The sequence below is a fragment of the Moschus berezovskii genome, chromosome 16 (genome assembly GCF_049115385.1).
Source record: "Moschus berezovskii isolate FMDL1 chromosome 16, NW_MosBer_1.0, whole genome shotgun sequence".
Classification (NCBI taxonomy): Eukaryota; Metazoa; Chordata; class Mammalia; order Artiodactyla; family Moschidae; genus Moschus; species Moschus berezovskii.
In genome coordinates this window covers 69,142,461-69,163,543 of record NC_142475.1, presented here as the reverse complement: position 1 = coordinate 69,163,543, position 21,083 = coordinate 69,142,461, and the positions used below count along the sequence as shown (strand labels likewise).

Below are 21,083 nucleotides of genomic sequence, written 5' to 3'. Positions count from 1 at the left end.
GGTGCATTTAATTTTGATATTTCCAGATTTGAAATTCTCAGGAACTTAGAGTCAGACCTCCGGCACCTTTAATATCCTAAAAGAACTACAATTCCAGGAGAGGTTTTTAATCCATTAGAAGATTGCATTCCTGCACACTATCATCTCTCTGTGGAAAGGAAGCAACTTTATTTTATTTATTATTGCAAATCCAATGCCTAGAACAGTACTTCCTACCAAAGGGTAAGAAACATACTTGTTGAATGAATGTTTTTAAAATTCTATCTTTTCTTAGAAACCGGGTTAGCCTAGGCAGAAATTGAAGTCAGTTCAAGGTCACCAAAAATAAATTATATTGTGGTATTTGGTTTTTAGCTTGCTATGACTATATGTTATTTAGACAAATAAATTCACTATTTTAATTATTTAAGAACTGGTCAAATTAACGTGTCCTGTCACATTTAACACAATGGTTTGCACACAAAAGAGAGTGAAGCTGATGCCACCATCCAACTAGGGCAACTTCCGTGGATCACTGACAGACTGCAAAGGAAGCAACAACCTGTGGAATACCACCCCTGTAACCCCAAAATGGAATGATGACAACAGACCCTAACCACTCCCAAGAAGCCTACCTGTGGGCCAGACATGTGGTTCCGGGACTGGAAGGAAAACAGCAGCAGCCGCCCTGCAACCTCCCAGCCGACAGCAAGACCATCATGCCGCCCAGCCTCCCATGATGCCTTGCTCTTAGGCCCTTCTAACAGGCACCACCTGGAAGCCCAATTCAAAGTTGCTTTACAATGTCATTGGTTTCTAGCAATAGTTTGTGGGCTACACAGCTCAAAGATTTAAGTGACCGTTTTCTATGCTGTCATCTCTTCAGCTTTCTGCTATCTCCTCAAAGAAGGGCTCTGTTGATTCTTCAGAATGAATATGAAATAATGACACTAAAAATGCTTTAAATAGGTGACGTTCTGGCAGGTTTCGCGTGCTCTCTCATTTAGTATCAGACCCTCTGTCAGAGAATCAGAATGGTGGTGGGGGAGACTTAGAAAAAAACTTTATGGAAATAGGAATCTTGAGTTTAGCCATACAGTAGGGTAGCATCTCCTCTTTCTGCTGCTGCTGCTGCTAAGTCGCTTCAGTTGTGTCCGACTCTGTGAGACCCCATAGGCGGCAGCCCACCAGGCTTCCTTTCCCCATCCCTGGGATTCTCCAGGCAAGAACACTGGAGTGGGTTGCCATTTCCTTCTCCAATGCATGAAAGTGAAAAGTGAAAGTGAAGCCGCTCAGTCACTTTCTCTTCTTTCTGAGATGCTTTAAAACAAGTCAACCTGAATGCAGAAGACAGAGTGGATGGTCTTTAAAGCATTCTCCATCTTCAAGAGGTTGGCCACTCATGAGTTTCTGGAGGAAATTGTACCTTGTCATTTGATGGCCAATTCAATTCTAACAAACATTTCTAAAACATCAGACACATATTTTCATGCAAATGATGACCTGGATAGCTTTCTCATCCACTTAAACCTAGTGGTTGATTTTATCTCTTAGTTATTAAGTACCTTCAACCCTTCCTCCAACTGTTTTGTTTCCTTGAATCCTTTCATTCAATCCAAGTCCCTGTGAACGCACAATGTCTTCTGCAATGAAGAGGGTTCTATTCCCCTTAAATTATGTAGTCCTTTAAAAAAGGAGGATTATTAACCACTATGTCTTGGTCATATTCCAACATGAGGACTTCCTTGGTGGTCCACTGCTTAAGAATTCTGCCAATGCAGGGGACATAGGTTTGATCCCTGGTCAGGGAAGATCCCACATGCCACAGGGCAACTAAGCCCATGCACCACAACTACTGAGCCAATGCTTCTAGAGCCGGTGCTCTACAACAAGAGAAGCCACCACAATAAGAAGCCTGCACACTACAACAAAGAATAGCCCCTGCTTGTAAGAAAGCCTTCGAGCAGCAACGAAGACCCAGTGCAGCTAAAAATAAATAAAAATTTTTTAAATTCCAATGTGGGAAATTACATTTTCTCTCCCTCCAATTTCTCCTGTCATTTTAATTAGAAGCACTATTTAATATCCCACTTAAAATAAAACCTATTGTAGAGAGGGCTGCCTCTAAGGGCCTGCCTTTTCTAGTACAGAGGAGACAACATTTCAGAGATGTGTGACTAATACTCCAGGGGCAAGAGCTGAGAACATTGGGATCCTTTGGGAGTAGAGGTAGCTCCAAAGGATCAAATTGATCTTTATTTTATGCCTGCAGTAGACAATAAGACAGATTTTTCCCTCCAGTGTTTTGCAGCATCTTCTGAGATTCAGAATTAAGACAAGAGCTGCCTGGTGATACTGTGTGCATGACGCATTCCATGGAGCTGACTCTATGACATCATGTCATCCTGTTCTCAGTTAGAGCAGGCTGATGTGCCTGCCCTGCACACCCCAGCTCTATGAGTCACTGTGTGATAGATGGTCCAGGAAATGCAAAACGATGCTCCTCTGAAAACTTACAATTGAAAAATTGAGGCTTCCGGCCAGGGAATGTAGAGAGAAAAAGTAAACTCTCAGGAGGGGCAGGTTCTCATTTCTGTTTTTCTTTGCACTGTTGTTTAAGTATGAACTCCTATAAGGGACTGTAGTTTATAAATAATTGTTGCTAGTGGTTTTGTCATTGATGTTTTATTGCCTCAAAAATGAAGTTTAATTTTCTACTAACTAGAACTTTCTGTTCTAAACAGCTATGCCACCCCATATCCTAAGGAGTTTTATCATCAAAAATGACAGACTATCTATGTGTGCATTGTGAACACTGAATACAATTGGCTGTATAAGCTCCACTTGTGCCTGAAGAATCCTGTAATACAAAACAATCTGATACATACAAACTTACAGTGGATTTGAATAATGATAAAACAAAATATCAAGGATAATCTACTAAAGAAAAAGTTAAAAATCAGTCTTATCCAGTTAGTTCCAATCCAAGGTGGGGGGAATCACGTGATGGACCTCAAACAGTGGGAATTCAAAGTTTAACATCTTTTCCTCTTTCGCCTCTACCTCCCAAATGTCAGTAAATAAAAAAATTACTAAATCAAAACCCAGTGAACAGACACTGCAGAGAAAAAGAAACAGCAGAGATTAATGAAACCAAGATGTTAACAAGGATAGAATCTCTCTCTGGCAAGGCTGACCTTTCCAGCCCAGCACATAGTACTTCTTACTCCTGTAGCTTAAGACGCGAGGACATTCAGACAAATTAGCAAGAGCCCAAACCCCCAGGGTTGGAAAGCAATCATGCAGAAAGCACACACTAAATACCTTCCCTTGACTCAAAATCACTATCCTTCTTCTGCTAGAAATGCACTGTTAGTGGGCAGGACAATGTCATGTTGGACTTTGGATGCTATGGGCTTGGTTTGGACCAACATCTGGTTAAATCCCAAGGACATTTGCCCCATGAAGGTGACACTGTGGGTTCCATGAAGGAGAAGTCACTCCATGGTCACTACAGTAGACAAAGAAAGCCCTGGAACTACAGGTGGATTTGAAAGTCAGCCAACCAGGCAGAACCTAACAGACTTTCTGGTCGCAGACTCTCTAACACACCCCAAAGGAACAGTAGTTCTCTTTGGACCACACTCTACTTGTCTCAATCACATGGAGCAATGAGATTCACTCCAGTTCTCTTCACTGGATCTGGGGCTGAGAACTCAGTGGAGTTTCCAGAAACACTTCACATTACAGGTGCTTTCATGTTCGACAGTTCACTCCCTTTGGCTTCATAGCCAGAGCACAGGATGCCCAGATGGGAAAGTAAGAATCAACTTTGCCTTTTTCCCACATTACTCAGGGAAAGCCATGGGAAACCTCAGTAGAGGTCTCAAATGGGTTCAAAATCAATGTCCTGGGAAAAAATGGTAACAACTGATACTGGGAAAGATTGAAGGCAGAAGGGGATGACAGAGGATGAGATGATTGGATGGCATCATTGACTCAATGGACATGAGTTTGAGCAAGCTCCAGGAGTTGGTGATGGACAGGGAAGCCTGGTGTGCTACAGTCCATGGGGTTGCAAAGAGTCAGACACAAATGAACAACTGAACAGCAATTTTTTAAACTGTCAAAACTTTGAAGTTATAATGATGTTCATCTTGCCTTTCCTTACAAATTTTAGGGTAATATTTATATCCATAAAATTTTTGCTAGTATTTTAATAAGAATGGCATTAAACATTTCATTCAGAGAGAATTGACATCTTTATTATGCTCAGTCTTCCAAACCATGAACATGATTTTTGTTGTTGTTGTTTAGTCACTAAGTCATGTGGTCTCTTTGCAAACCCATGGACTGTAGCCTGCCAGGCTCCTCTGTCCATGTGATTTCCCAGGCAAGAATACAGGAGGGGGTTGCCATTTCCTTCTTCAGGGGATCTTCCTGACCTAGGGATTGAACCCATCTCTCCTTCATTGGCAGACAGATTCTTTACCACTGAGAAGGACAAATTCTATGTGCCAATATTTTGCAAAAACTTTTGTGTCTCTATTTATGTGGATATTGGTCTATAATTTTCTTTTTCTTTTTTGTACTGTCTTTATATGGTTTTTAGATTCGAGATAATATTGGCTTCATAAAATGGACTGGAAATGCTTCCTTTTCTTCTGTTTTGAAGAGATTGTGTAGGATTAGTGTTAGTTCTTCTTCAAACATTTTTTAGTATTCTCCAGTGAAAACTTCTGGATCTGGAGATTAATTTGGGGGGGGTTAAATTATGAATTTAAATTCCTTAATAGTTATAGGAATATTCAAGTTGTCTATTTCATATTGGGTGGGTTGTGGTAGCTTGTGTTTTTCAAAGAATTGGTCCATTTCATTTGTCATATTTTTGTCATAATGTTCCCATATTACCCTTTTGATAGCCACAATGTGCTTAGTGATATTCTCTGTTTCATTCTGCTATTTTTCATCTTCTCTGTTTTTTTTTTCCTTTGTTTATCTTTCTGGATATTTGTCAGTTTTATTGGTCTTTTGAAAGAACTGATATTCTGTAATAACCTAAGTGTGAATATTTAGGTTGTGGGAATTTGAAAAAGAATAGATACTTGTATATGTATAACTGAATCACTCTGCTGTAACCTGAAACTAATAGAATATTATTAATCAATGATAATCCAATATAAAATAAATTATTTTTAATTAAAAAAAATGGACCAATTTTTGTTCCTCTACTTCTGTTTTTAATCTCATTGATATCTGGTCTTTATTATTTCCCCCCTTATGCTTGTTTCCCACTTATTTTGTTCTTTTTCTAGGTTCTTAAAGTAAGAACTTAGATTATTTATTTGAGACTTTTCCTCTTTTCTAATGGAAGCATTTTACTGCTATAAATTTTCTTTTCAGTAGTGCTTTAGCTGAGTCCCACAAATTTTGATATAGTGAACATTCATTTTCATTCATTTCAGTTTCTTTTTACTTCCATACAATCAATACCCACAGATTACCTAGAAATGTATTGTTTAGTTTATGGCCTAAGATGTGTTTTATTTTGGCATATGTTCCATGAACACTTGAAAAGAATATGTACACTGCTGTGGTTGGGTGAAGCTTTCTATAAATGTCAATTAAATTTGGATGGCTGATAGTGTTGTTGAGTTTTTCTATATCCTTGCTAATTTTCTGTTTAGTTGTTCTATCAGTGTTAATAGAGGAATATTGAAGCTCTCCAACCATCATGGTGGATTTGTCCATTTCGCCTTTTAGTTCTATCAGTTTTTGCTTCATATATTTTGCAGCTCTATCATTTGATGCATGCATCTTTAGGATTACTATCTCTTCTTGGTATACTGACCTCTCATCATTATATAATATCCTTTTCTGACATTTTCTTTGCTCTAAAGCCTACTTTATATGATATTAATATAGCCACTCCTGACTTATTTTGAGTAATGTTTACATAATATATCTTTTTACTTTCAACCTTTCTAGTGTTATATTTGAAGTGAGTTTCTTATATATAGCATATGATTGAGTCATGTTTTTTTAAAATGAACTCTGCCAATGTCAATCTAATAATTGATATATATAAAGCCTTTACATTTAATATAATTATTAATGTTGTGACTTAAGCCTGCCACTCTATATTTTGTTTTCTGTTTTTTCTCTCAGTTTTTCATTTCTGTTTTCTTTTCCCTATCTTCCTGTGGGTTATAATAAATCTATATTATTTTTGAATGTATCTCTACATACAGCTTTTTTGGTGACTTCTCTGGGTATTGTATTATATATAGAAAACCTATATTTCTACTGATGCTATGGAGGGGCAGGGAGGTGGTCTCATTGCCACTGGGCAGTGACGGAAGTCCTAACTCGCCACTCAGTCTCCTCCGACACACTCCAGTCAAAGGACTTCCTTGCTGCAGTAAGGAGAGGGTAGGAATTTTTTCTTGAGTAGGTGAAGGTGACTCATGGGTTTTCTGTGGTGTTTAGCTGGGGTGAAGCAGTTATTGTCTACACATTTTCTGTCTTCCTAAGTGTCCCCTTTCCTGATCATTTGGCCAGAGAGACCAGACTTATGCTGAGGCTTTTTTTGGTCTGAACTTGGTGGTAGTTCTGGGTTACCAGTTCATCAAGTTCCAAGTCTGGGATTTATAAGACAAAAAGAAAACCCAGGAAATTGACCATTATGTTGCTGATTGGGCTCTGAGGTTCCTAGCTGTCTGCCTTCTTTTTTTCATCTTTCAAAATCTTGTGTTTGCTTTATATATATTGTTGAGGATGTGGGATTGTACTAAACAGATGAAATGGGGAAAAGTATATCTATTTTTTCTTCTCAGAAGTGAAAGTGTTTTTTCCATAGCTATTTAGTGAAGAATTTAAAATAATAGGAAGACTATCAGCACAAGCATTTTGAGAAGACAAAGCATCAGCTAGCCATTATATTGTCAAATGAATATATTTATTATCAGATAAACATATCAGTCATTTCAGTTCAGTTGCTCAGTTGTGTCCAACTCTTTGTGACCCCATGGATTGTAGCATTCCAGGCTTCCTTGTCCACACCAAATCCCAGAGCTTGCTCAAACTCATATCCATTGAGTCAGTGATGCTATCCAACCATCTCCTCCTCTGTCGTCCCATTCTCCTTCTGCCTTTAATCTTTCCCATCATCAGGGTCTGTTCTGATGAGTCAGTTCTTTGCATCAGGTGGCCAAAGTATTGGAGTTTCAGCTTCAGCATCTGTCCTTCCAATAAAGGACTGACTTCCTTTAGGATGGACTGGTTGGATTTCCTTGCAGTCCAAGCAGCTCTCAAGAGTCTTCTCCAACACCACAGTTCAAAAGCATCAATTCTTCGGTGCTCAGCTTTCTTTATGGTCCAACTCTCACACCCATACATGACTACTAAAAAAATCATACCTCTGACTAGATGGACATTTGTTGGCAAAGTAATGTCTCTGCTTTCCAATATGCTGTCTAGGTTGGTCATAGCTTTTCTTCCAAGGAGCAAGCGTCTTTTAATTTCATGGGTGCAGTCACCATCTGCAGTGATTTTGGAGCCCAAGAAAATAAAATCTGTCACTGTTTCAATTGTTTCCCCATCTATTTGCCATGAAGTGATTGGACCAGATGCCATGATCTACGTTTTTTGAATGTTGAGTTTTAAGCCAGCTTTTTCACTCTCCTCTTTCACTTTCATCAAGAGGCTGTTTAGCTCCTCTTCACTTTCTGCCATAAGGATGGTGTTATCTGCATATCTGAGGTTATTGATATTTCTCCCTGCAATCTTAATTCCAGCTTGTGCTTCATCCAGCCCAGCATTTCACATGATGTATTCTGCATACAAGTTAATAAGCAGGGTGACAATACTCTTTTCCCAATTTGGATCTAGTCCGGTGTTCCGTGTCCGGTTCTAACTGTTGCTTCTTGACCTGCATACAGATTTTTCAGGAGGCAGGTAAGGTGGTCTGGTATTCCCATCACTTGAAGAATTTTCCACAGTTTGTTTTGATCCACACAGTCAAAGGCTTTAGTGTAGTCAATGAAGCAGAAGTAGACGTCTTTCTGGAATTCTCTTAATATATAATAGGTATCATAAAATTTAAGTTGAACATGTATTTATTCTGATTCCTCTCATCAGAAAATTAAGCTTCAATTTAAGGCAAAGAAAAAATTTTTTTGTAATGTGAAATGGTTCTTTTAATAATTCAAAAGATTTTCCATTGCGATCTTGATATTATAAGTGTTATATGAAAGTACATTTGTATCAGATTATTAATAAATGCTTGAATTTTGTGTCAGTTTATAGATAAAGCAGTTTTCAGATTAAATTTTACAACTAATACAGGCATTTATTGGCAGTTGGCACAAAAGCAATCTGTTGTCTTAGCTACATGAAGTCCAGCCTCTGTCTTAAATGCTCTGACTACACCTTGCATTAAAAAAATTCAAAAAAAACATAAATCTGTCTGCAGTGGGGAAGACCCAGGTTTTATCCCTGGGTTGTGAGGATACCCTGGAGAAGGCAATGGCAACCCAGTCAGGTATTCTTGCCTAGAGAATTCCATTGGCAGAGGAGCCTGGCTAGCTACAGTCCCTGGGGTCGCAAAGGTTTAGACATGACTGAGCAACTAACACCAAACCAAACCAAAAAAAAAATCTAGAGGCAAAATTCAGTTAACCTCTCAGTCAACCTCAAATGACCAGAATTTTCTAAACTGCGGGAACACATATTGTATTCAAGTCTCAGGCACCAACTCCACGTGAGGGAGGTAGGCTTTCTAGTTTCTTGTACCCTTCCATGCAGAATTGGGGAGTTTCTCTAAAATATTTTGATCAATCCATGTATCTTAAAGACCAGCAATTTCAACAAAAAATTCTAAAACCATTGTACAAAATAGCAAACTATTAATTTCACCAAGGAGAACTCCTTTGTAACATTAACAAAATGTCTAGTCCCATTTTAATCCAAGATGGCTGGAAGGGTTGAGGGGCTGTCTATAAAATGTGTTGTTTCATTATATATCAAGAAACCATTCTATAAACAAGCATGCAGCCTAGGTTAACTGCCCAAATTGAAATGAATTCCAAACAATTCATACACATACACTTATATGTCTAGACTGAATTATCTGAAACATAAAATCATAATGCACACATTGTTTTAAATAACTTATCCTCCTTATTCCTAACAACCCACTTAGAAGGAATAGCATATTTATATGTCAGTGTAGGATGATCCGTCCACACCAAAAATTGTGAAGCACATTACTATTCTTAAGCTCTTGTAAAAACTAAGTATTTATGCCCCCTTTCTCATTTTTCATGAAAACATCCACTGGCATCACCCAACACATCATAAGAGAATGCTGATTCAATTGCTGAGACATTGTGGACAAAGTAAGGACAGAAGGAAGGCAGAAATAGTGGACAAAACATCTCACGGTTTTTCCAGAAGTGAAGCAGGTGGTAACTACCCGGTGTTCTACAGTCACCTCTTGTAAGCTTCTGAAAGTCATTACTTTTCTGGAGCTTATATTAGCATGGAATAAGCACAGCATTTTTTTGAAAAGCTGTTTTCAGACTTTGTTGTTTTAACTTCTATTCTAGTAGAATAGAGAGAAGAGTTGATAAAGCTCCCAGCCGCCTCCCAGGAGGGTGGTTCTCCAGTCGTGGATCCCATCCCAGACTTGCTGAGTCAGAATCTCCAGAATTAAGGCCCACGACCAGCAATTGTAACAACCTCCCAGGTAATATGGGAGATCTCTGCTTTTGTGTCTTGTGGAAAATCATTTTAACAATTAGTTTAGTAGCAACATAACACAGAGAGGAAATTAGAGCTCTATGGGGAATACTGAATATAACAGAATGATCAAAAAAGCTCCCGTCGTGGTGAACAATTAAAGGGCAGCCACCACAGGGTTCAGACAAGGAGTATCACTGCCCACCCAACACCAAACTCAGGTCAACTTCTGGTCATGTTTGCTTTGTTGAGCCATGAGGCGAATGGTCATATAGGAAAAAGTTGGGGCTTTTCTCTTTCAAATTCCTTTCTTTTTGAAATAAACATTTCTTTTTAATTGCAACTTACTGAAACACTTTAGGTCTTAATGAAATGTCTTAACATGGAAACATGACATTTAAAGAAAAATCTATTAGTCAAAGAATGCCATTAATAAAAGGCATTCTTTCTGAAGTTGACACTAGTGATTTAATTGATCAGCACCAAAAGCTAACATCAATCATCAAAGGGACATGGGTAGCACTGCAATCAGGGACAGAAAGGAGGGGTTTGGAAGAAGTGTGTGTTACAAAGCCAAATATGTGCAGAATAAACAAATACCTGTGCTCTCAAGAAACAAAGCAAAAAAAAAAAAAAAATGAGCCTTCATAAGCAAAATGATTGCAAGCAGGCAATGGTAATGTTAAAACTGTTTTTACAAGAACTGTTTATATTCTCAATGTTTTCCAACTTCTTGCACTGCTTTTCCTATATGTAGAAATTTCACAATTTTGCAGGTAAAAACAAAGCAATATTTGACTATATATTTTTAATATCCTAAAAAAGCCCAGAATGCCCAAGAAAGGAATAGATTTTAAAATATATATTTCCAGAGAATATACAGCAGCATTGGGGAAAGTTCTTCATTAATATAATTTTTTTTAAGAAAAGCAGAGATATGGAACTACATTTCAGTATGATGAACTTGATCCTAATTGTGTAAACATATGAACCCCTGAGTTTATTGAGAGGTATTAAAAAAACTAAAATGAAATATATCTAAAATTTTAACAGTTAACTCTGGGTATTAAAAGCACATTATTTGCTACCATATACCTTTTTTTTTGTTTCAAAATTGTCTATAATAAATGTGCATTTGTTTTGTAATTATTATATTTTTTAAGTAAACAAGCTTCCATTCCCTCAAAAGAATTCTAGGAGATTTTTCTCCTTATTCATGCATGGTTCACGTTCCTTTTAGCACTACCACCCCCCATCCATTAGAAAATATCCTTCAAGCACAAAGACACTGACCTCAAACTTCAACAGAGATCATTAAAACTTTCAAATTCTATGATTCTAGACATCTCTAGATGCCATATATTGGCACATTTATTTCATACATAAACAGGTTATAGGGTAATAAGAACTTTTATTCTTTTTATTATGTCAGGCAAAACCTGAGGTATCTGCCATTATGCCATTCACATTCTGTTGTACTAACTTTAGGGTTTACAGAGGATATTTCAAATACTAACAACTGAGACTTCACCTGTTGAAGAGTTATAGCTTGCAGATATAAATCATGCACACATCCTGTTCCTAGTTAAGGAGGAAGATTGTCATGTGTCATTGGAGACAACATAACAGACAACTGCTTCTGGCATGTCAGCTCTTGCATCCATCAAAATGTTACTGAGAAATACTCATGAGGATAAGACAAGGTTATATATACTCATGAGGCTAAGGATGATTGCCAAACACACACGTAGAGGACATTGTTTGCTACATAAAATCTTTACTTTCAAGTTATTCCAGTGGAATAAATATAGAAAAGAGAGGGTTTGGGATTCAGGAGGGAAAATGGAAAAGGAATTCAAGCTCCAAAGTTGCTGTATATATAGGAGAACCTTGGGGATCGGAATCTGATTGATACAGAAGAAAGGTACTTGGTGTTGAAGCTGCAGTCTCAGGTTCAAGTGCCAGTTTTCCCAGTTATTACCTTCATGACCACTGATGAATCATTCAATTTCTTTAATTTCATTTGTGAAAGGAGAATTCAAATATCAACTGGATAAGATGAGAATTACATGAGGAAATGCATGCAAGTTATTTATGTCATAAGTCTTTGGATTCCCCAGTAAATGCCAGTTCATTTCTGATCCACCTGTGAGGAGGAAATTAAAGCATTCAGTTGTTGTCAGGAAATGGGTTTCATCAGTTCAGGTAGGGCAGGTTTGCTCCCAAGGTGGCACAAGGCCCTGACAGCAAAAGAACAAAACTCAAGCCTGAATCCTTCAAGACTACTTTTTCCTACTATGGGTCAGGACCCATTAGCAGGATATACAACAGTTTACTGTGTTGTGATTAACATATTTTAAGTTAAATGGAATGGACCACACTAGAGCTCATCAAATGTGGTAAGAGTAAATTTCATGGAAACCTATCTCAGTTCCATATATGTGTGCATATTAACACATATATACTGCATTTTAATGTGAAATGTATTTCTTACTGTGGATCAAGGTCAAATTTTTTTGAAAACGACTTCTTTAGAGAAGACAAGATTTCAAAGTCCCCACCCAAAGGCTCATATCACAGTGATTCTGAGTTTGAAAGAAGCAAGATAGGAACTGATTGGGAACAGTACCCTGTTTCCCACAGGACAGTGGTAAACATAAGCTGTTGAGACCTCAGCCAGATCCCTGACAGTGGTACATGAGATCCTTGTGAGCAGATGCAAGCTGGGAGGAACCCTGGATACTAGGGTGACTTGGCTCCTGGGATGCTGGGGGTTATTAGCAGCTCCCTGCACATTCCCCAGGGAAACCACTGACCCACTCTCTGGGACATCTGGGTTTTGTTCACCTCCTGCTCTGTGGTACTCATCACCCAGGACCAGTTTTCTTACCTCCCTCCTGGTACACACAACTCTTGTGGCTGAGCTCTAGTTCTCATTCTTCCCCACCTTGCCTCACTCGGAGTTCTGCAGAGAGAGGACAAAGCAATACACAGTAGATCAGAAAGATGCTGTCACCTTACATGCTCAGAAAGTGAAGAGTGTTGCAATGATGGACCCAAACCAGGTGGAATGTGTCAGATTATCTAAAGAAAGACTGTGTCACACACACAAATAAAGATGTGGAAACAAGAAGTCAGTCACTTGTTGGTAGATCTAAGAACCACTCTCACTCCTACTCCCTTTTCACTTCCCAGCACACAGGATGGAAAAGCCAGATGCTGCTTTGCAGCTGGAAGGGTGGGTGGCAGGCCTGTACAGGGGCCGTACAGTGGATCATGAAACACAGTTCTGGCCAGTGAGAAACAAGCAGAAATCTGCTGGGAGTGACACAGTAGTTTTGGCTTTCATAATAAAAAGGACAGGTAAAATATGAAGGAGAAATCAAAAGCTTTACAGACAAGCAAAAGCTGAGGGAATTCAGCATCACCAAACCAGCTCTCCAACAAATGCTAAAGGATCTTCTATAGATAGGAAACACAGAAAAAGTGTATAAACTTGAACCCAAAGCAATAAAGAAAATGGCTACGGGATCGTACTTATCAATAATTACCTTAAACGTAAATGGGTTGAAATTTTCAAAAAGGCTAGGAAACAATTCTCATAGCCATCAATAGTTCAGTGTTGAGTTCATGAATAGTTTTTAAAGTTTGGGACAAACTGTAGTATTTGCTATTTGAAGTACTATTTGTAATTGGCATATTACGATGTAACATTGGTCTTCATTTCCAACTTAAAACGCCTAAAAATGCCTAACAGGTTTTTAGATTTGTGAATTTTAGTTGAAATGTATTTTACGATGTTACTAAACCTGCAGAAATATTGAAATATTTCAGAGAACTTATTCACTGTACATTTAATTTATTTTATTTATTAAAGTTATGAACTGTAGGAAGTTTTACTTGTTGGGTCAAATGCTTGTTGCTTCAAATGCTTGTTGCATTTGAAGTGCTAGTTACAAGAAAATCAAATACCTTCAATGTATAAATGCTATTAAGTTTTTAAAGGACTCTGGAGTATAATAAGTTTGTTTAAAGAAATTTAGTCTGTTCAACTTGAAAAAAAATAAAATAAAATTGGATTATTTGATTTAAAAAAAAATAAAAAATAAACAGCACAGTCTTTTATATATTGTTAAAAGTTTAAAAAAAAAATTCATTACAGCAAGGTTAGTTAGACACATGATGGATGCAGCTTTAATCCTGCCATATATTATTACAGTTAAAATGTAAATGATGAAAAATATTTTGTGCTTATCAGCATTTATGTGGAAATGTGTTTTACAGTGATATATGGTGTTATATTTCTGTTATTGTGATGAAAAAGAAAACAATACAAAAAGACGAAGTGTTTATTAAAACATGAAAAAAGAAAAAGAAATAAATGGTTTTGCAGCACTGAAGAGATTATAGAAAGTAAATAAGCTAGATCAGACCTGTTTTATGTAGTAATTTTATAGTTTATTTTAATTATTTCAGTTGTAAAATATTGTTATACTGTTAATTAGTTCTGATTGTTCATATTAAACTATTGTAATGCAAATAAATAAATAAGGAAAAAAAAGAAAATTATTAAAGAAAAAAAAAATAAAAAAAAAAAAGGACAGGTAAGGATGATGCCACCCCTGCCTTCACCTCCTACAGCCTTGAATGAGAGATATAATGGTTGCAAGGACATGACATTTAGATTCAGACAGATCTGCATTCAATTCTGTCTCCCCACTTACTGGAGGTGCGGTATTGGGTAAAGGCCTTAACATGCCTCATCTGTAAAATGGGTTTAATAATGCCTATAGCTGTTCCAGTGAGAAGAGACAGATGTATCACGGTGGTCAGATGTTCAGTCTTCAGCTGGTACATTGTCCTCAAGTGGCAGCTCTGTGCAATTGCCAATTGTCATCAGAAGGTACTCTCCACTGTTGCTGTTCTCTGGGTGCTTCATCCTTCACTGATTTCCTCGGTCCTATCCATGTCTCTGGAAAAAATCCACTCATTAAACTCTCTCCAACTGACCATTTCATCTATTTCCTGCTACAATCCCAACTGATGCAATCACTGATCAAGTATGCTTGTCTTGGGAAGGACTTCACTCCAGCAAAGAGTAACCAGCTCAACTAGGCCCCAGAGGCCCTCTTGATCTAAAGGCCCCCCGAGCCAAGCCTTCTGTCCCTTCATGTCTGCTGTTGACCCCCAATTACTCAGAAAGGACCCTGACCTTCCTAGTGAAACATCATGCACCTGCCTCAGGGACACACACACACATGCACACACATACACACATCCCATCCCAATCAAAGAAAAGGAAATGGCATCCAGGCAGGGTCACTTTTGTTGTTGAGTCTCTCAGTCATGAACAACTCTTTGCAACACCATGCACTGCAGCATGCCAGGCTTCCCCATCCTTTGCTCTCTCCCAGAGTTTGCTCAAACTAGGCAGGATCACTAGCTAGATTAAATTTTCAGAGGAATAAAGAAAAAGCAGGAAGGACTAAAGTTTAGGACTTAACGTTTAAAATACTTTAAACTCCATCTAGCTTCATGTTATGTCCCTAAAGCCTACTACAACGCATTTGGTGAGCTCCAGAAATGCATGTGCCTCTCCCCCCATCCCCACCCCAGCCCTGGAGAAGAAGGGAAAGTGAGTGACCGGGAAAAGCCCCCTCATAACTGTGTGGAGAGAGGGGAGAGGGCTATCAGTGAGTGATTCAGTTCAGTTCAGTTCAGTTCAGTCGCTCAGTCATGTCCGACTCTTTGTGACCCCATGAATCACAGCACGCCAGGCCTCCCTGTCCATCACCAACTCCCGGAGTTCACTCAAACTCACGTCCATCGAGTCAGCAATGCCATCCAGCCATCTCATTCTCTGTCGTCCCCGTCTCCTCTCACCCCCAATCCCTCCCAGCATCAGAGTCTTTTCCAGTGAGTCAACTCGTCGCATGAGGTGGCCAAAGTATTGGAGTTTCAGCTTTAGCATCAGTCCTTCCAATGAACATCCAGGATTGATCTCCTTTAGAATGGACTGGTTGGATCTCCTTGCAGTCCAAGTGACTCTCAAGAGTCTTCTCCAGCACCACAGTTCAAAAGCATCAATTCTTCGGCGATCAGCTTTCTTCACAGTCCAACTCTCACATCCATACATGATCACTGGAAAAACCATAGCCTTGACTAGACGGACCTTGGTTGGCAAAGTAATGTCTCTGCTTTTCAATATGCTATCTAGGTTGGTCATAACTTTCCTTCCAAGGAGTAAGCGTCTTTTTGATTAGATGATCTCAATAGTCTGGACTACCTTTCTGTTCCATGTCATGGGCATACTATCCATTAATCTTGATTATGTTATCAAAATCTTAAATTTCCATGTTTCCTTTTGGCATTACTTCTCTTATTTTATCCTGGACTCCTTTGAGAATTCTGACATGCTGAGGTACTGAGAAGCAACTTTCCTCAAGCTTAGTGACCAACTTCCACTCATCATTTAATGTAAAATTTAACACAGCAGAGTTCCAATTCCTGCTGGAATCATGTCCTCTGTTTCCACATTTTGGTAGCCTTGGACTCCCAAAGAACTTTTCCCTCTGGCTCCCCTTTGCTCAGTGGATTGTTGGGCTGCCTGGGCTTCCTCGGCTCCTGGGTGCAGGCACCCCAGCACCGCCTACACCATTCTATCCCCACACCAGCTATCTCAGGATAGGCCTTGGCTGCTGCCAGGACAGTCACTTGCTATTACCAGCAGTTTCCCAGCAATCAGCAGCAATTAGCAACAGCCTGCGTTCACACACATTAGAAACCACTCAGCAAACTCAGAGAGAAAAACTTCTGAGAATTTCAAAGAATGGCTGACCTCTTTCCACCTTCCAGCTGCAGCAAGAAGCCTCACACCCATCTCCCCAGAACTCTAAAGAGGCTGCCAATGTACACTAGACCTTGTAGACCCGGGAGAGGCTATGCTTTCTATGGGGTCTTTCTGGAGCGCCCTCCTTGAAACACGGTTTCACCAGATACTAAGTGACTAAGCTCCATGCTGTCCTGTGATGAAGGCTCAGAAGTCATTTGCCTTGAGCTCCTTCCATCAGCAAAGTAGCTCCGAGGGATGACTCTTAACCCCCTCACCATTCCATCCAAGCCACCAATTGGCTACTCCTACAGGCCAATGCCCAGAAGTCAAAGTCTTCAAAGACAAGGCCTGGATGTAAGTGTTGAACTGTTGTTATTTTAGAGAAAGCCCATCAGCAATCTATCAATACACACTATTAAACAAACATTTACTGAGCCTCTCCTATGTTTCCAGACACTGTGCAGGTACTGGCATTCAGAGCTGAGGAGTTTGCAGTGTGTAAAGAGAGAGAAATCTAAGTAGACAGTTTCCATACAGTGTTGTGATAAACACTGTGGTAGCAAGAGGCATTGGGTGCTGGGGAAACCTATAAGAGGACATCAAGTAAGCCTTCCTGGGGCTTCCACTGGTGGCTCAGTGGTAAAGAATCTACCTGCCAATGCAGGAGACAAGGGTTTGATCCCTGGACTGTGGAAGATCCCACACGGCACAGAGCAACTAAGCCTGTGTACCACAGCTGCTGAGCTCAGGCTCTAGAAAGGGGCCACAACGACTGAGTCCTTGCACCACAACTACTGAAGCCAGCTTGCCCTAGAGCGCTCAGCAGTAAGAGGGGCCACCTCAAAGAGAAGCCTGAGCACAAGTAGAAAGTAGCCCCTGTTCACCACAACTGGAGAAAAGCCCACACAGCAATGAATGCCCAGTACAGCCAATAAATAAATAAATAAAATTATTGAAAACAAACAAACAAACACAGAAAGTCTTCCTGAGACGGTAATGCTCAAACAGAGCCTTAAAGAAGAAGTAGGACCTAACAGGGCAAGGATAGCTAAGGGCATATCAGACAGATGCTCTGAGAGGCAGGATGCTGGGCACCTGGGGAGCCGCACTGCTAGGTTGGGGAATGGGATGGGCACAAGGTGGTGAGAGATGAGACTGAAGGAGGAGTCAGTGGAGGCAAAACTTAAGAGGTTCTTGATGAATTCCAAGGTTCTTTCAACCTCTATCTCTCCCTGGGTTGGGATGATCCCCCGGAGGAGGGAATAGCTACCCACTCCAGTATTCTTGCCTGGAGAATCCCATGGACAGAGGAGACTGGTGGGCAACAGTCCATGGGGTCGCGAAGAGTCGAACACGACTGAGCAACTTCCCTTTCACTTTTCACTTTCATGCATTGGAGCAGGAAATGGCAACCCACTCCAGTGTTCTTGAATGGAGAATCCCAGGGATGGCAGAGCCTGGTGGGCTGCCGTCTATGGGGTCGCACAGAGTCGGACACGACTGAAGCGACTTAGCAGCAGCAGCAGCAGGGAGATCAAGTTAAGATTAGAGATAGCCCGTGGAGATGATGGGGAGCCAGTAGCTCACATAAGACTTGACAGTCCACCAAACTCTTTGTCATCACATCTCCATAACAGAGGAAAATGCGAACAAGTCAAAAGACCTAATCCGTAAGCATTAACCACTGCCTGGCTGAAGGATCTTCAGTAAGCCCTTTTATGGTTCTGATCTCACTTTCACATCTACAAGAGGAGGAGACTGGATCACCGGTGCTCTCTCCAGTTCTGATGCCATGTTTCTAGAATCAGTCACCACAAAGCCTGTACTGACAAGCTGGAAAAAGGTAACTTCTCCTACAAAGACGGATAGTTACAATTTTCTGAAGGTCTTCAATCAGTTCAGTTTAGTTGCTCAGTCACGTCCAACTCTTTGAGACCCCATGGACTGCAGCATGCCAGACCTCCCTGTCCACCACCAACTCTTGGAATTTACTCAAACTCATATCCATTGAGTCAGTGATGCCATCCAACCATCTTATCCTCTATCGTCCCCTTCTCCTCCTGCCTTCAATCTTTCCCAGCATCAGGGTCTTTTCAAATGAGTCAGTTCTTCGCATCAGATGACCAAAGTATTGGAGTTTCAGCTTCAACATCAGTCCTTCCAATGAATATTCAGGACTGATTTCCTTTAGGATGGACTAGTTGGATCTCCTTGCAGTCCAAGGGACTCTCAAGAGTCTTCTCCAATACCACAGTTCAAAAGCATCAATTTTTCAGTGCTCAGCTTTCTTTATAGTCCAACTCTCCATCCATACATGACTACTGGAGAAATCATAGCTTTGACTAGACAGACCTTTGTTGGCAAAGTAATGTCTCTGCTTTTTAATATGCTGTCTAGGTTGGTTATAACTTTTCTTCCAAGGAGCAAGCGTCTTTTAATTTCATGGCTGCAGTCACTATTTGCAGTGATTCTGGAGCCCAGAAAGATAAAGTCTCTCACTGTTTCCACTGTTTCCCCATCTATGTGCCATAAAGTGATGGGACCAGATGCCATGATCTTAGTTTTCTGAATGTTGAGTTTTAAGCCAAAGGTCTTCAGGGGAGCTATAACTCATATTTCTCATCATAATCCATTCCCCATTTAAATCAACTGTTCATGAATAATCTAACATCACCCTTACTGAAAGTCTGCAATTAAACCCCCAAATGAGGTGCCTCCATAATCTCTAGAAAATCCTCTGACCCACAAAAGTCATTTTCTCACTCCAAGCGGAAACTGTTTCATGATATGCAACCAGAGGCCCCAAAGCTTAACTTGCTTTCTTTTTTACTTTAAATGTGGGCACTGAAAATTTACAGGGACATTTCATAATAAAGAAATGAATATGTCACATCCTCTGCCTTCTTTGTCATTTATTATTAAAGACGTCTGTGGGACAGCAGGCTCGCATTACTTTCGATCCATCCAGGCCTGCTGGGAATCCTCATTATGAGCTGAGGAGCCCAACCAGAGAGGCCCTTCATTTATCGCGAGCCGGACAACGTGGCCGTTCCTGCAAGGATGGAAGGTGCAGGCGGGACGACTCAGCAGGAGCAAAATTATTCTTCAGGAGTGGTGACCATATATCATACAAACAACCTAAGAAACAAGAGAAAAAGAGAAAACAGAAAATGTAAACTTGCTAAGTTTTTCAACAATGGAGATTTTGTTTTTTGTTTTTTTTAAATCAGGTTTCTGTGCTTCAAGGCACTGGGCTCTAGTGTAGGATTCAAATATGTAAAAAAAAAAACTCAGCCCTGCCCTCAAGGAGCTTACAATCAAAAACAAGAAGTGCAAGAAATAGATGCCATGAAATCAGAAGTCAAGTTCAGAGAGAAGGGAAATCCCAGTGCCCTGGGTGAGCAGTGACGTCTGCAACAGACAGGGTCGGGGTGGGACTTGGTCAGGAAGTGAGTGAGCAGCATCTACCTTCCAGGTCGCCAGGGCCACCTCTTTGCCACCACACACTATCCTTCTCTTCATGATTTCCCTCACAGCACTCCTGCCTCCCAGATTCCTTTCCTTCCTTCCTTCCTCTCTTCCTTCCTTCCTTCCTTCTCTTGTTGATTGCATGTCTCCCCCACTAGAAGGCAGGTACCATGAGAGCAGGACTTTGTCTTGTTCTCTTCAGTGCTAGAGCCGTGCTTGGCATGCAACTGGTGTTCAATAAATGTGTGAAGGCAGGAGGGCAAGGCAGGCACTCAGGAAACCAAGAAAGCAGGGCGGCAGAGAAGGAGGCGGGAGGAAAGATACCATCCGCAGAAACGGATTCATGCCACTACTCATCTTTGCCTTCTGTCCTATTACTTCTGAGAGATTTATCCTATTTTATCCTATTACTTCTCTCAGATTACTTCTGAGAGATTTGCCCTGAGGCCTCAGCTCACCCAATTCTTAACCTGGCCCTAAATTATTTTACAGTCTGCCCACTCCCTACCACATACCCCACCAAATTGCATGATCACTTGCACATGCTGTGTCTTTGTTCCTGCTGCTCCCCGTGCCAGGAATATCACCCCTTTGTTACACCTTTATATGCCAGATAAACGCCTGCTCACTCATCAAAACTAAAGGTGGCAATTTAGCAATATCTAACAAAATGTTAAATATGTACTCCTTTTGATGCATCAACCCACTTTTGCAAATACACTCTTGGGACTTCTCACACAGGGTGAATGTCACCTCTTCTAGGAAGATCCCTCTGACTCCAGTAACACAGAGAACATCCCTTTTATAAATCATGAATCCCACAATTTTTAACTATCATTTACAAGCTTTTCTCCTGATATTGAACCTGAGCTCCTCATGAAACTTACATGAGAGGAGACACACATAAATGTAAGTAAGAGAGCAAATAAATACATAAACACATACTTTCAGATAAGAGTTGAAAATAAAATGGCTAATGCAATCTCCAAAGAAAGAGTGAGAGACTCCCTTTTCTAGTGTACTGTGCTCTTACTGGGTCTGTATTGAGATTGTCATGCTTTAA

At 40.1% G+C, this 21,083-nt stretch overlaps 1 long non-coding RNA gene across 1 annotated transcript; it reads right to left on the bottom strand.

Moving 5' to 3' along the window:
- Window positions 1-11,215: 11,215 nt before the first annotated feature.
- On the bottom strand, window positions 11,216-15,009 carry LOC129559872 (uncharacterized). Its single transcript, XR_008686668.2, has 3 exons — window positions 14,445-15,009; window positions 12,611-12,685; window positions 11,216-11,866 (listed from the first exon to the last, which is right to left on the bottom strand). It is a non-coding gene; the product is annotated as an uncharacterized LOC129559872 (long non-coding RNA).
- Between the last annotated feature and the right edge of the window lie 6,074 nt (window positions 15,010-21,083).